At 30.9% G+C, this 13,062-nt stretch overlaps 1 protein-coding gene across 1 annotated transcript in view; it reads left to right on the forward strand.

Moving 5' to 3' along the window:
- Nucleotides 1-13,062, forward strand: part of LOC117171080 (forkhead box protein O) — a 297,585-nt gene that overhangs the window by 120,972 nt on the left and 163,551 nt on the right. The gene's annotated exons all lie outside the window — the stretch shown is intronic.

The following is a 13,062-nucleotide window of genomic DNA, read 5'->3' on the forward strand; positions in this document are numbered from 1 at the left end:
GTACGTATACCGTATTTAAAAAATAGTTTACCCCTCTATTTAATATTGAAAAAAATGTATGCTATTATTGACACTATTTCGAATTTCTTAAACGAATACGAGGCCTTGTAGATCGCATAATAAAACAGAAATGAAAAAAGAACACAAAATTATAACTACATTAAGCAGGAAACCCCTTTTGATGTTACTAAAATTTCAAAGGAAGCAGTTCATTTCGAAATTATATTCGCTAATGCTTTTCGTTTGATATCTGCCAGTAAAGGTATCTTTCAAGCAGAATGCACTGAAAATTTTTAGGTGATTGAAAGTTGTAATAGAGGAAAGCAGCTTAAATATTTAAACCTTGCATGAAAGCATTTTGATCTTTTGAAAATGTGCAATTAATCCTTTTATGCTGCATTTGCGTTCAGTGTGAATGCGCTCATCAAAAACACATCTAGCAAGCATCTATAATATGTAAAGAGTGAGTAAAATGATGAGTAAAATATGCTAAATTACATTTGCTTGAAATTCCTTCTTAAATCTTAAATTTGTCTAACCAGTAATTTATCATATTTTTGTCTTGTTATTTGATGGGTTTGAAATTCGAATTATAAATAAATGCTTCATTTTTATGTGAGGACCTTTTATTTTTGAAAATTCGCTATTAAGTGCAGCGATTATTTTCTGGAGGAGCTGATTAGCAAAGAAATTTTCTCGAGAGTACGATAATCGAGCGCATATTTGAGGGCAGAATGAAAAAATCCGTGAGCTATGAACTCGATCCTATACCACGTTGAGGTAGTTTAGATTGGACGTAACGAAGCATTTTGACTCGTAATCGCATTGGTTTAAGCTCCACTGACTTTTTTTATTCTGCTTCCCTTATTACCATAGTCTGTCTATGAAAAAGACTTTACTCGATTTTCCACGTTCAATTTCAGCTAAACATTATGGATTTTCATTAATTCACTTACCCTAAGAGAATTAAACTAAGAATGAACAATTCTACTCCATTTTTAAACAGCATTTTTCTCTCTTTCTTCATAATCAGCTACAGACCCATCATTTTTAGATTGAAATTAAAGGTCAGGGGATTTATTCGAAATCTTGCTTAAATATGTTTAAAATTTTTAAATTAAATTAAATAACAATCTTTTTCGTTGATAATAATAACCTTATATTGCTGGATTTTACTATTTTGATAATAATTGCTTGTTTTTTGGCAAATTTCTTTAACTGAATGTTTAACTATTTGGTTGGAAATTCATGTATTTTATTAAAAATATTTTCTTTTTGTTAGAAAATTAATATTATTAGTTAAAGATTCTAGTTTGGTTGAAAGTTTGCTCTCTTCTGCATGAAAAATGTTTATAGTTCAAAATACATTTTTCTAAAATGAAAATTGAACTATTCGATCGACTTTTGGTTTGAAAATGTATCCTTTTTTATTTGGAAATTCGTCAATTTGGTAGAAAATTGATCTTCTTGGTAGAAAATTCATCTTTTAAGTTGAAAATTCTACTTTTGAACTTAAAATTGAACTAATCCAGTTGGATATTCCATCATTTTAATTGAAAATGTATATCTTTTGTCGAAAGTAATTTTTTTGACTGAAAATTTATACCCGTTGAATTTTTTTGTTGTAATTTATCCTTTTTTATTCCAGTGATCTGGTACTTTTAGATGGTAATTTCTGGGGCAGTCATTTTTTTCTCTTAATTACTTCATTTGGGGGTGCATAATATGGGATCAGGTTCTGTGAACAAGATTTCGTTCCGGAACACGGACATTTTTTTGGGAAATGTGCAAAATATCACATTCCATATTGGATTAGTGTTTTCCTGTGCATTTGAGAGGTCAAAGTGTTTTTACGAAAATTACAGTAAATAAAATTGTGCGTGAAACTAAGAAGAAAAACGTTGTTCTAGCACCATTAGTTTTAAAGTTACGGCCTTTCAAAAACCCCGATTTTTTTCAATTGTTTGCGAAGAATCACATAGTTTTTTTTAGTTTCTCTGTTGCTCGGATCATGATGGCCAGATCTAAAAATAGATAAGAGATGAATTAAAGTAGACGGAAATGCCTGTATTTTCGAGAGAAAAAACATTGTCCTAACTATAATAAATCGCGAGTTAGCACCTGCTAAAGGTGACCCATTTCTTTTTTTGTTGTAACTTACGCAGAATTAAGTCCTCTTGTATTCATTCTGTAGCAACTTTCTTCTGTGACAACCATGAAACAAGCTATGTACAAAAAACTGAACTCTGGCCATTTACCTGTAAATTCAGGTCGAAATGGGTCACCTTTGGTAGGTTCTAACTCGCGTTCTATTATAGTTAGGACAATGTTTTTTTTTTTTAATTACAGGTATTGTCGTCTACTTTAATTTATCTGTCGACCATTTTTAGATATGGCCAACAGTATCCGAGCTACAGAGAAAAAAACATTTGATTTTTGGCAAAAAATGGGAAAATATCGGGGTTTTTTGAAAGGCTGTAATTCCGAAACTATTGGCGATAGAACAAGGTTCTTCTTTTAGTTTTACGTAGAATTTGATCTTTTTTAATTTTAGTAAGAACACTTTTACCTCTCAAATACACAGGAAAGCACCAATCCAATGGAATGTGATATTTTGCACCTATTTCCAAAACAATTTCCGTGTTCCGGGACGAATTCCTGTTCACAGAACCTAACCTCATATTATGAACCCAGAAATGAAGTACATAAAAGAAAAAAAAGCGACTGCTCATGAAATTAAGCGTGCGGATTGCACAACGATCTTCGCGCTCGGGCTCAGGCTGCCTAGTAGACAAGAGAGGGGATAACGCGTTGCTACGGACCGAGTTGCTTGGACATGACGGCAGTTTCAAAATTATTTGTCCCATTAACTCGGCCCGTAGCCACGCGTCATCCCCTCTCTTGCCTACTAGGCAGCCTGAATTCAAGCGCTAAGGTCATTGTGCAATCCGCACGCTCAATTACCATCTTCGCCCTATTTTTCCGACCAGATGACTGGACTATTTAGTTCAAAATTCAACTACCTGTTTGGTTGAACATCGATCTTTTTTAGTTGAATATTCAGCATTTTAGTTGAATATTTATCACCTTGGTGGAAAATTAACTTATCTGGTTGAAAATTACTTTTTGTTTGTTGGTGGAAAATTAATGGTTTAACTCAACTATTCCATTTTTGATTGAAAATGTATATTTCTTAGTTGAAACTTCAACTATTTGGTTAACAAATTATTTGGCTAGTAAAATATTTAACTACATATTTGGTTGAAAATTCGCCTTTTTTGGTAGAAAGTTTTTTTTGTTTTGTTAAAAATTCAAATATTTTTTTCAAAATTCACCTATTTTGTTGAACATGCAATAGTTTGACTTCAAACTTTAGGAATTTAAAGCTTTTTAAATTGATTTTAACACAATACCCGCTTTAAAAAATTCGAAATACTTGAATGGCTCCTTATAGCAGGAGAAATCTGGAGATACTTTAAAAAATCCTGGAATTGTCAGGGATTTTTTCTCCAGGATTTAAGTGGACATCCTGAATTTGGTAAATAAGTTTATCCGTAGTAGATTAGAAATTAATAGTAAACCGTAAATATAAAATTGAAAAATTGAAATAAGAAATGGAATTTAATATTTTTTTGAGCGATGCAATAATTCAGAGCTTCAAGAAAAAAATAATTGATAAAGAAGAATATGAGGGAATGTGACAGGCGTAGAAAGATAAATCCAATCTATAGTCCTAACTTGTATTATTTTTCAACAGCTAATAAAAAAAATCAACTCTGAAGAAAACGAATGAATCCGCTAAAATGTCCAAGTTAGGAATTAATTATTTGAAACGTTTTTATTATATTTTATCAGTAACTTGGGCCATGATAGTGTTTGGTCGATACTCTTATTCCGTAGAGCAATCTTTCTGAATTTAAAAATTACTACTTCACCCGGTATTCATGATTCGGTATTATTAAAAAAATTAATATATAGTGAAATTACAAGGAATTCGGTTAGTTAATTTCCTAAGTTTTTAATATAATACCTTACTTCGTGTTGACATGCATTATTTGGAAAAATGTCGATAAGATATAGGAATTGGGTAAGTGGCACATGGCCTCACTTCGAATAAAATTTTTTTCAATATTTAAAGCTTCCTACGTTCCATTTCCAGAATGTCTACTCACCTGGAATTTTCTCGAGCGTGCTTAAATTAAAAAAAATAGTAATATAATTTTACATTCTCATTATAATGAGAAGCTATTATTAGTTTTATTTGAAAAAAATTTTTTCCTGAAAATTTATCTGTTTTATCTGAAATTTCAAGTATTTTGTCGAAAAGTCGTTTTTAGTAGAAAAGTAAACTCATTACTGGAAAATTCCTCTTTTTAATTAAATATTCATTTCTTTGGTTTAAAATTGAATAATTCTGTTGACATTTTTTTTACTAACCAATCATTTTTCTAACAAAATTTAACTTTTTTTTTTTCGTTAAAAACTGCCTTTTTAGTTTAAAATTTCTGCACTTACCTAAATTTTTGAGTTTTTGATGAAGATTCAGCGTTTTAGTTAAAAATTAACTTCTTTAACAAAAAAATGGACTATTTCGTTGAAAATTTATTTTATTTGATAGAAAATTAATTTTGTCATTGAAAATTTAATAATATTTTTCGGAAAGCATTTCTTTTGTTCCAAACTTGTCTTCATTAATGGAAAATTCAATTGTTTTGGTAAAAAAAATCCATACTTTTGTTTTGAAATTTCCACATTTTTGTTAAAATTTCATATTTTCGGGTTGAAAACACTGAACTGTTTTGCAGGAAAGTCTTTTTTTTGGTCTTGAAAATTCATTATTTTGTATAAACTTTGTTCTTTATTGATTGACAAATCTGTTTTGGCTGAAAACGCAAGTGTTTTTTGTTGATATTTTGTCTGTTTTTGTTAGGCATACAACTTATTTGTTGAAAATTCATATTTTTTGGTTTAATTTTACTGTTTTTGATTATAATTAAAAACAAGTTTGGTGAAAATATCAACTATTACACTTTTTTGTGGCATATTAATTTTTTTTAATCTATTTTCGGTTCAAAATTGATCTTTTTGAGTTGGAAACTCAAATATTAGGTTGAAAATTCATGTATTTTGCCAATTTGTGGATGACCCCTTATAAAATTCCGTGTGACTGTCGTAACTAAGAGTGTTTAAAATAAATCTGGAAACAAACATTGTTTTGCATTAACATTATTGACATCCTAACTGTAAGATTGTTTTTATATCCAAATGAAAAATTTACAACAGCGGGGAAAGTCAGTGAATTTCTCAATTTTTGTAGCAACCTTGAATGTTTACTGAAATACGAACTATTTGCCCCTGGGGAAATAGTATCTCCTTTAGATTAAAATGAAACGAGTCAATTCTCGTAGAATATTGCCAGAATAAAAATGTAATTAGATGGTAATTAGAGCTGTATAAAAATGTGATAATAGGTCTTGCTTTGGTGGTGAAATAAGGAAACTGACAAGAGACAAGGGGATTCGGAATCATGAAACAGCGATGCATTATGGATCACACACCTATACACGCGCTTTCCGTTCGAACGTGATCAGAATCACTGATATCGACAGGCGCTACCTAGCAACTGGTGTCCTCGCAGTTTCCCTCTTCCTTTATTTTTATGATCTAGGTCCTAGGATATTCTCATCCTCTCTTTCTCTATTTTTCTTTTTTTTTCTTTTTCTATTTTTCTCTTTTTATCTCTTTCACTTTTGTCCATCCCGCTGATCTCGACCCTCTACGTCCCCCCTTACCCATTCTCGCTCTTTTTCTCCCTTCGTTTGTAACTTGCATCGAAGTCGTTCGGTAGTGTATCGGTAGATTTGCCACTCTCGTTTACGTAGAAATCCAGTTTTCACTCCCCACCTTGTTCCCTTAACATTTTACCTATACCTTCCGTTTCCTTTCCGACGCCCCTGATAGGCTCTCGTCCCCTCACTATCGGTAACTGCTTTCAGAGCAATGTATCAATTTCTCTGCTCCTTATTTGCGAACCTTTGAAATGGGTTTCAGAATTGGGAATAAGTGATGAAAAAACAGCCTTATTGAATTTACCTGCCAATCCAAGAAAGCAGCTTGCAAAATTTATGATTTTATTAGGAAGCAGAAGCGACTAATATTCTGTTTTTAATCAAATCTATTATTAGTGATGAGTTCAATTAGTGGAAGATTTGTTGCCCACAGAAAACCATTGGTGTAAAATTTGGTTGTATCTTACTGGACGCAATGAAAAAAATCATGGTGTATTCATTTGTTTTCCTCTCTCAAAAATCTTGCAATTAAAAACTACACCGAATTTGGCGTATTTTCGAGAATCCGCTTCTTACATTGCTTTAATATTTGTTGGAGAATTACTTAAAATTCAGTTAAATTTCACTGATTTTTTAGTGAAATATCACGATCTAACATTTTTTACCAATTTTGCATTTTTTGTAGCAGCTGAAAAAAAACAACTTTTTAGAACACATGCATGATTTCAGTTCTTTTCGATACCCATAAAGTGGTGAACAAAGAATCAGTTGATCGTGTTCACATATTGGATCAACTTAAAGCAATAAGTTACCATAATTTATCGAAAATTTGAGAAATTTTCGGATAGTGAATTTCCGGTAATTTTCCAAAATTTTAAAAACCTCAAAAATAGCCAGAAATTTCTTTGGGAGTCTTCAACTTCAATTAATAAAAATGGGATGCTTAAATAAAAAATTGTTTTTCTTCTTTGACATGATATATCGCGACAAAATCTTAAACTGCATTTAATTCGAAATCGATATCTGTAAGAAGTTACGTATTTTTTGTCTCGAGGGTACCTTTTTTCGGTCGAGTGGGTACTGAGTATAAAAGCTTCTAGGGGAAGGTAGCTGAGTTAAGGGTTCGTAACACTTGTTGCTGGAAGCGCTGATGCTCGACTTCACCCCTTGTCCATTTAAACAGGTGTTAAGATTTCAGATACCTAAAACAAGAAAAATTAGCCCTAAGATAAATTACTCTCGTAGACTCATATATATTGTAAAAATTATGTTATTAATTTACCACGTATTCCACTCTAACACATCGCTAACCCTGGAACCCAAATCCACAAAAAAATCACCCGAGAATGTTAAGCTGGGTCTAAATGATCCTATCACTTATAAACGAATATAAAATAATTTTACAGATTGAGGGTCCGGATTAAGTAGCCGATTATGATCGGACTCTCAATTATGGTTTTAATACGATATTTTTGAAACTGAAAACTTTGTGCAAGTTCTGAGATGACAATATTTTGATTTAAATTTTACTTACTTGAAAAGTCTTAAAACTAAATGTTTAAATTTAAAGTTACTTGAATTCCTTTTAAGTTTCCTGAAGTCAGCTGATATGGAGTGAGAGCAGCAGGGTGGGTCGAAAATATAAAATTGTAAATGAAATACTGTCTAGCACTTAAAAGTTTCAGTTTGGGTAATTTTGGTCAAATTTGAAATAGATTAATCGACATTTTCAATGTTTTTAAAAATCTTGTAAGGTTTCAATTTTCCGACATTCTAGCCAAAAATCCCATGTCAAGCTCAAATGACTAAAATAATTTGTAAAAGATTTTCACACTGTCATAAATATTTTTGATCATGTAGTAGCGTTATCGCACACAAAATTTACCTTAAAAAATAAGAAGAATTTAAACATTAGAATGTCCAGGCGCGAAACTGAATGCTGTAGTCCTCTCGATTTTTATATTAAGTTACTTTCAGTTTCATAAAGTTTGAGTGCGAGAAAGATTCTATGCATAAAATGTTTTAGTCTTCTGAGGTTTATAAAAATTATATTTTGTCCTAAAGAAATGTAAAATATTGAAATCTTACAATATTTTTTAAAAAGTGGTCATATTGTTTGGTACACGAGAAAAAATAATGTGCGAAATTTTTCCAAATCTCTAAGAATTACGAATTTTTTAAACTTATTTTTCTCTATGGAATTTATTGATATTGATTGATCTATTTCAAATTTTACACAAATTATAAAAGACCCAAAATGAAACTTTTCAGTGCTAGGTGAACGGTCATTTATTATGTAAGGATGATTTTTAAAATCTTAGACTTACCTAATATTATAAATTTTTAGTCATTACATCAACAATATATCAATTACTTTTACTGTAGACGAGATTGCGACAAATAAGATTTCAGGGGGTTTCAAGAGATACTGATGCATTTCGATTGATTTTTCGGGATTTTTCGGAATTAAGAACAATTTCGGTGGAATACAAAGGATTTCAAGAGATATTAACAGATTTGAAAAGATTTCGAAAAAGTTTAAAAAACACGGTCTTTTAAAGGATTTCAAGAGATATCGAAGTATTTTCATAAACTTTAAAGGATATCATTGGATTGTAATGTGATTTCAAATATATTTTAATGGCTTTCAAGAGTTTTAAAAAGAATTCCACGGATTGGAAAGATATCAATGAATTTTCAATGAAGTTCAAAGACTTCAAGGGATATCGTATACACGTATCCTATGAATTATTATGAATTTGTAAAATTCCAAGCGATTTCAAGGGTTCTAAAATATTTCACGAAATCTCAAAGAATTTAAAGGATTTCCGCAGTTTTTAAAGGTTTTCAAGAATGGTTAACTCATTAACCAAATATGCATTCGTAACATTTTTTGGACACCTCCCCCTCTCTCCCAAGAAAAACCTTACGTAATTAATTGATGCTCCCTAGACTGTTTTTGATTTAATTTTTTTCTACCCATATCCTAGTGAGTGGTGAGAAGAATTGAAATTTCATAAAATGAAGGAAGTATCGTCGTAAATTTAGTGAAATCTCCTGGAGACCGTAAAATCTTCTGAAGTACGTAAAATATCCTAAATTGCCAATCCCTCGTATTGAGTTCTCTGAAAAAAATGTAAAATATTTCCCGCCGACCTAGATTCTTAATATAAGAAGCTAAACGTGATTGAAGTGGTGGAAATTGATGTATGGAATGAGGCAGATAGTAGTATCTAAATCGATCAGTGATAATAGTGAACATATAGAATGACACGCACGGAGGTGTATTCCGCGTTTCCGGTAAAGAGAGGGCTGTGAATTGGAGGCCATTAAATTAATTGCCAGGGAAGGCGGGACTCGCGACGACGGTATTTCTGTAATTTGCAGTAGGTATCGGATCGATGACAACCCGGCACCTCGATTTAACTGCAAGATGTCACGCGAAGTGTCGCAGCTGGTCTTCGTAAATTAATCAAGCCCTATTCCTCTATTGTCGCTAATTTGCTTAGCGAAAATTAACGAGTAACGCAGGCGCGTCGCGACGCTTCCTTTACTTTAGATTTTTTTAAAACTTAACCCAGCTTAGCTACGCATCTTCCGCACAGAAATCTAATTTTCTTTTCGAACAATATAACGGTGAAAAAAATGTATGCGTGAAAATTAAATCCCTAGTTTTTGCTGTGCGTGTGCGTAAACTGTATTAAATAATTTACTGTATGACGTATGATGTGACCTTATTAAACACTCCCTCTTATTATTGTAATATTAATATTAGATTATGTAAATGATGTGTACTGGACTTTAAAAAATGATGACCTCTCTTGTTTCTTCATTTTAATTAAAAAGGTAATGAAATTATGTTTTTTGTTGGTGTAGTTGTTATTGTAGTTGAACTGACACACGCACACGCGGGCACACACACACACACACATATTTGACAGAATTTAAGGGATGGAAACAGCTTAACTTTTAATCAAGTTTCAAGTATTAATTCATATTACGGTTAAACTCTTTTTCCAATGGGTCATCCCATATATTTTTTCTGAATAGTAGGAACAAAAAAAAACACAAAATCGATTCATAATTTACATTTTCCAAGAAAATGCGTTTTTAGTGAATATTCAACTCTTTACAATTTTGTATTGTTATATTTTTAACGTTTTTGGCTTGAAATGATCAATTTTAAACGCTTTTTCTAACTTAGAAATTTTCGTAGTCGAACATTTTTTATTTCAAATAAAATAAATAAAATTCCGAAATTAATTAATTCTTCTTTACCTTATCAGAATTGTATCGATTATGTACTTTCTTAATTTTGCAAATATAATATAATGATAAATAATAATAATAAATAAATATAATAATATTTTTGAGACCACCTTTTTCAAAATTCAAAAATTGTCTGAACGAATGTTTATAGTATTAAAAACTTCAAAAAATTTATGCCAATGAGTTTTTTCATAGAACCAAAAATTACGAGAGTTATAGAATTTACAAAATACCAAAATACAGATGAAAATTACTATTTTAAGCACATGTGATACTTCGTCGTGTGGTAATCAGGTCCAGTTATCTCGGCATTATAGCGGACGTCCCGGGACTCTTTTGTTAGGGATAAAACAAAACAAAAATTATTGTGCTAAAGAAAAATTGTATGCATTTGCACTATTTTGAGGTTAGGATCATTTTTCAGCTTTCTGTCATTCCGATAATGTAGGTCTCTGTTGTACCGATGCTGTCGGTAGCACTCAAGAATAATTATAGGAGAGAATTATAACACACATAACCTCAAAACACACACACACACACATCAAATTTAGTTGAATTAACCCACAAAAAAGAGCCCGTGGACGTCCGTTTGCATGTTCGCTATCTTTCACTCGATTTTGAAGACAAAATCTTTATTATTGTAGGAAAAAAGCCGGGGGAATCTAACACTGATAAAATCGATACTAATTCCTAAGTGTCACAGAAATTAATCAAATTTAGCAAAATTTAAGTTTGTGAAAGCTATGTCCATTATTTTTTTCTGAAATATGGAATTAAATACAAAATTTGGCCAAGATATCAATTACTAAATTAGGTAACAAATTTTTCAGCTGATCAATATAAATAAAATGTTTTTAAATAATAATAAAATGTAAACTTAAATGTTGATAAGACTCGATTCTAGCTACATTTTTTATTTTAGGCTACATTTTTCTAAAATTAAGCTCAAATACCCTGGAAACAAGTACAAATGCACTGTTAGAAATTTTCAGATTCCGACACATTTAAGATACAAAAGTAACTGAAATTTACGAAATTAGGTTGCTGAAAATGAAATTCCATAAGTTTTATAGTAAATTTACTAAATTTTTATTTAACTTGAGAGGCGGTTTCTGAAAATTGGGTATATTTTCCTAAAATTCCTGAATGGTAACAGAAGTATAAGTTATCGTGACGGAAAGAAATGCGCAGTTGCATGCGCACTCCTCGCTTCTCGAGCGCGTGCGGCTAGCAGAAGAAGCATTGAGGTTCAGTATTGGTGGTAATTGACTTTTTCGAAAGATTGAGTTATGATTTGTTAATTGAGGGGGCATTTTATTCTTGAAAAAAAATCTTCGGAACATCACACGCTGAAAAAACTTATCTTTTTTTTTACTAGAAATTGCATATTTCTTCGATAAAAATGCAACGGTTTGGTTTAAAATTCCAGAATTGGGTATTAAAGTATTTTTTCTTCTTTGTTAAAAATGTAACTGCTTTGTTTGATATTTATATTTTTGGGTAGAAAATGCAACTATTCTCCTAGACAATTTTTTTTCATTTAAAACTCATATTTGTATGCCGATAAGTGAAATTGAAATCTTTTTTGGATCAAAATTCAACTATTTTTTTTAATTATTTGTCTTTGATTGAAGAATTCTTTTATTTTAGTAGACATAACACCTTTCTTGGATAAAAATGCAACGGTTTTGATAAAAATTCAACCATTTTTTTCAATAAGTTGCCCTTATTTTTATTAAAATTTTAACTTTTTCGTTGAAACATCGTATTTTTGGGTTAAAAATTCAAGTCTAATTTTCGTGGAAGATTTACTTCTTGCTGAAAACTTATATTTTGATGTCAAAATAAAGTCTTTTTCGGATAAAAATTCATTTTATTTAAAATTTTTATTTTTTGATTTAAAAATTCATCCAGTTTAGTCGAAACTTCATCTTTCTTGGATAAAAATGCCACTGTTTGCTTGAAAGTTAATATTTTCTCTGTTTGAGGATATAACTTTTTTTTGTTAAAAATTTTGGTTGAACCTTTTTTTTTAAGAAATCATTTTTTCGGGCAGAATTCATGTTTTAGTTGAAAATTTATTTCTTTGGTTGAAAGTTTAGCTATTTTGCTACAAATTAATTTTTATGCTAAAAATTCATATTTTCTGCTTGAAAATTCAATTGTTTACAAAAAAGTACATACACAGAAAAACGCTGGTCTTAAATTTGTTGCAGCTCAAATTTCATTGGGCTCCCAATGATCATTTGACAGAGTATTCAAGTCTCAAATGTATTCCTCTGAACGTAGGTGCCCATGTGGGCATCTAGGGGAAAGTATCATTTGGGGACTAAATTTTGGCTCATGCAGAGTTTTGGAGTTCTGAACCGCACTGTCAGCCACTTGAATACCTGTCAAAGAAACTATTCGCTTTGCGATATTAGCCTAAATAATTGTTAATAAGGAAACCAATTGAAACAATATTTACCTAATTTCCAAATTTCTTTCATTTAATAGGGCGTACCAGTCACTTAGAATAAAATTATAACTTCCTAATGCAACTTCCAAAAGTTAGGTTAGTCATGCCCGTCGACATTTAAACTAAAGCCGGGATGTATAGAAAGTCATGACCGTCTACGTATACAATAAGATATTTTCACTCCAATCACTAGCTCACTTCACTTCGTTGAATACTGAGGGGATAATAATTGACCAAATGCATGGGAATCGGTTAATTTTTGCTCTACTTTTCTAATATCTTCGTAGAAAGTAATTTTTCTGTATAAGTGCAATTAAAAAACAGTTTTTCTTTTTTAGGGACTATTTAATTCGATAATAAAATGATAATAATTTTCATTCATGCGTACGTTAGGGCTGAGCGCTGGTTGTCTACCCTTTGAAGCGCGATTCAAAATTACATTGAAAAAACAATTCTTGTAATTTGAATAAATAATTATTAAAATATACACAAGAATGTATACAAATTGTGTAACTTTTGATTTCAGACAAGAAAAAAATTTATAAC

This window comes from Belonocnema kinseyi, chromosome 4 (assembly GCF_010883055.1).
Source record: "Belonocnema kinseyi isolate 2016_QV_RU_SX_M_011 chromosome 4, B_treatae_v1, whole genome shotgun sequence".
NCBI lineage: Eukaryota > Metazoa > Arthropoda > Insecta > Hymenoptera > Cynipidae > Belonocnema > Belonocnema kinseyi.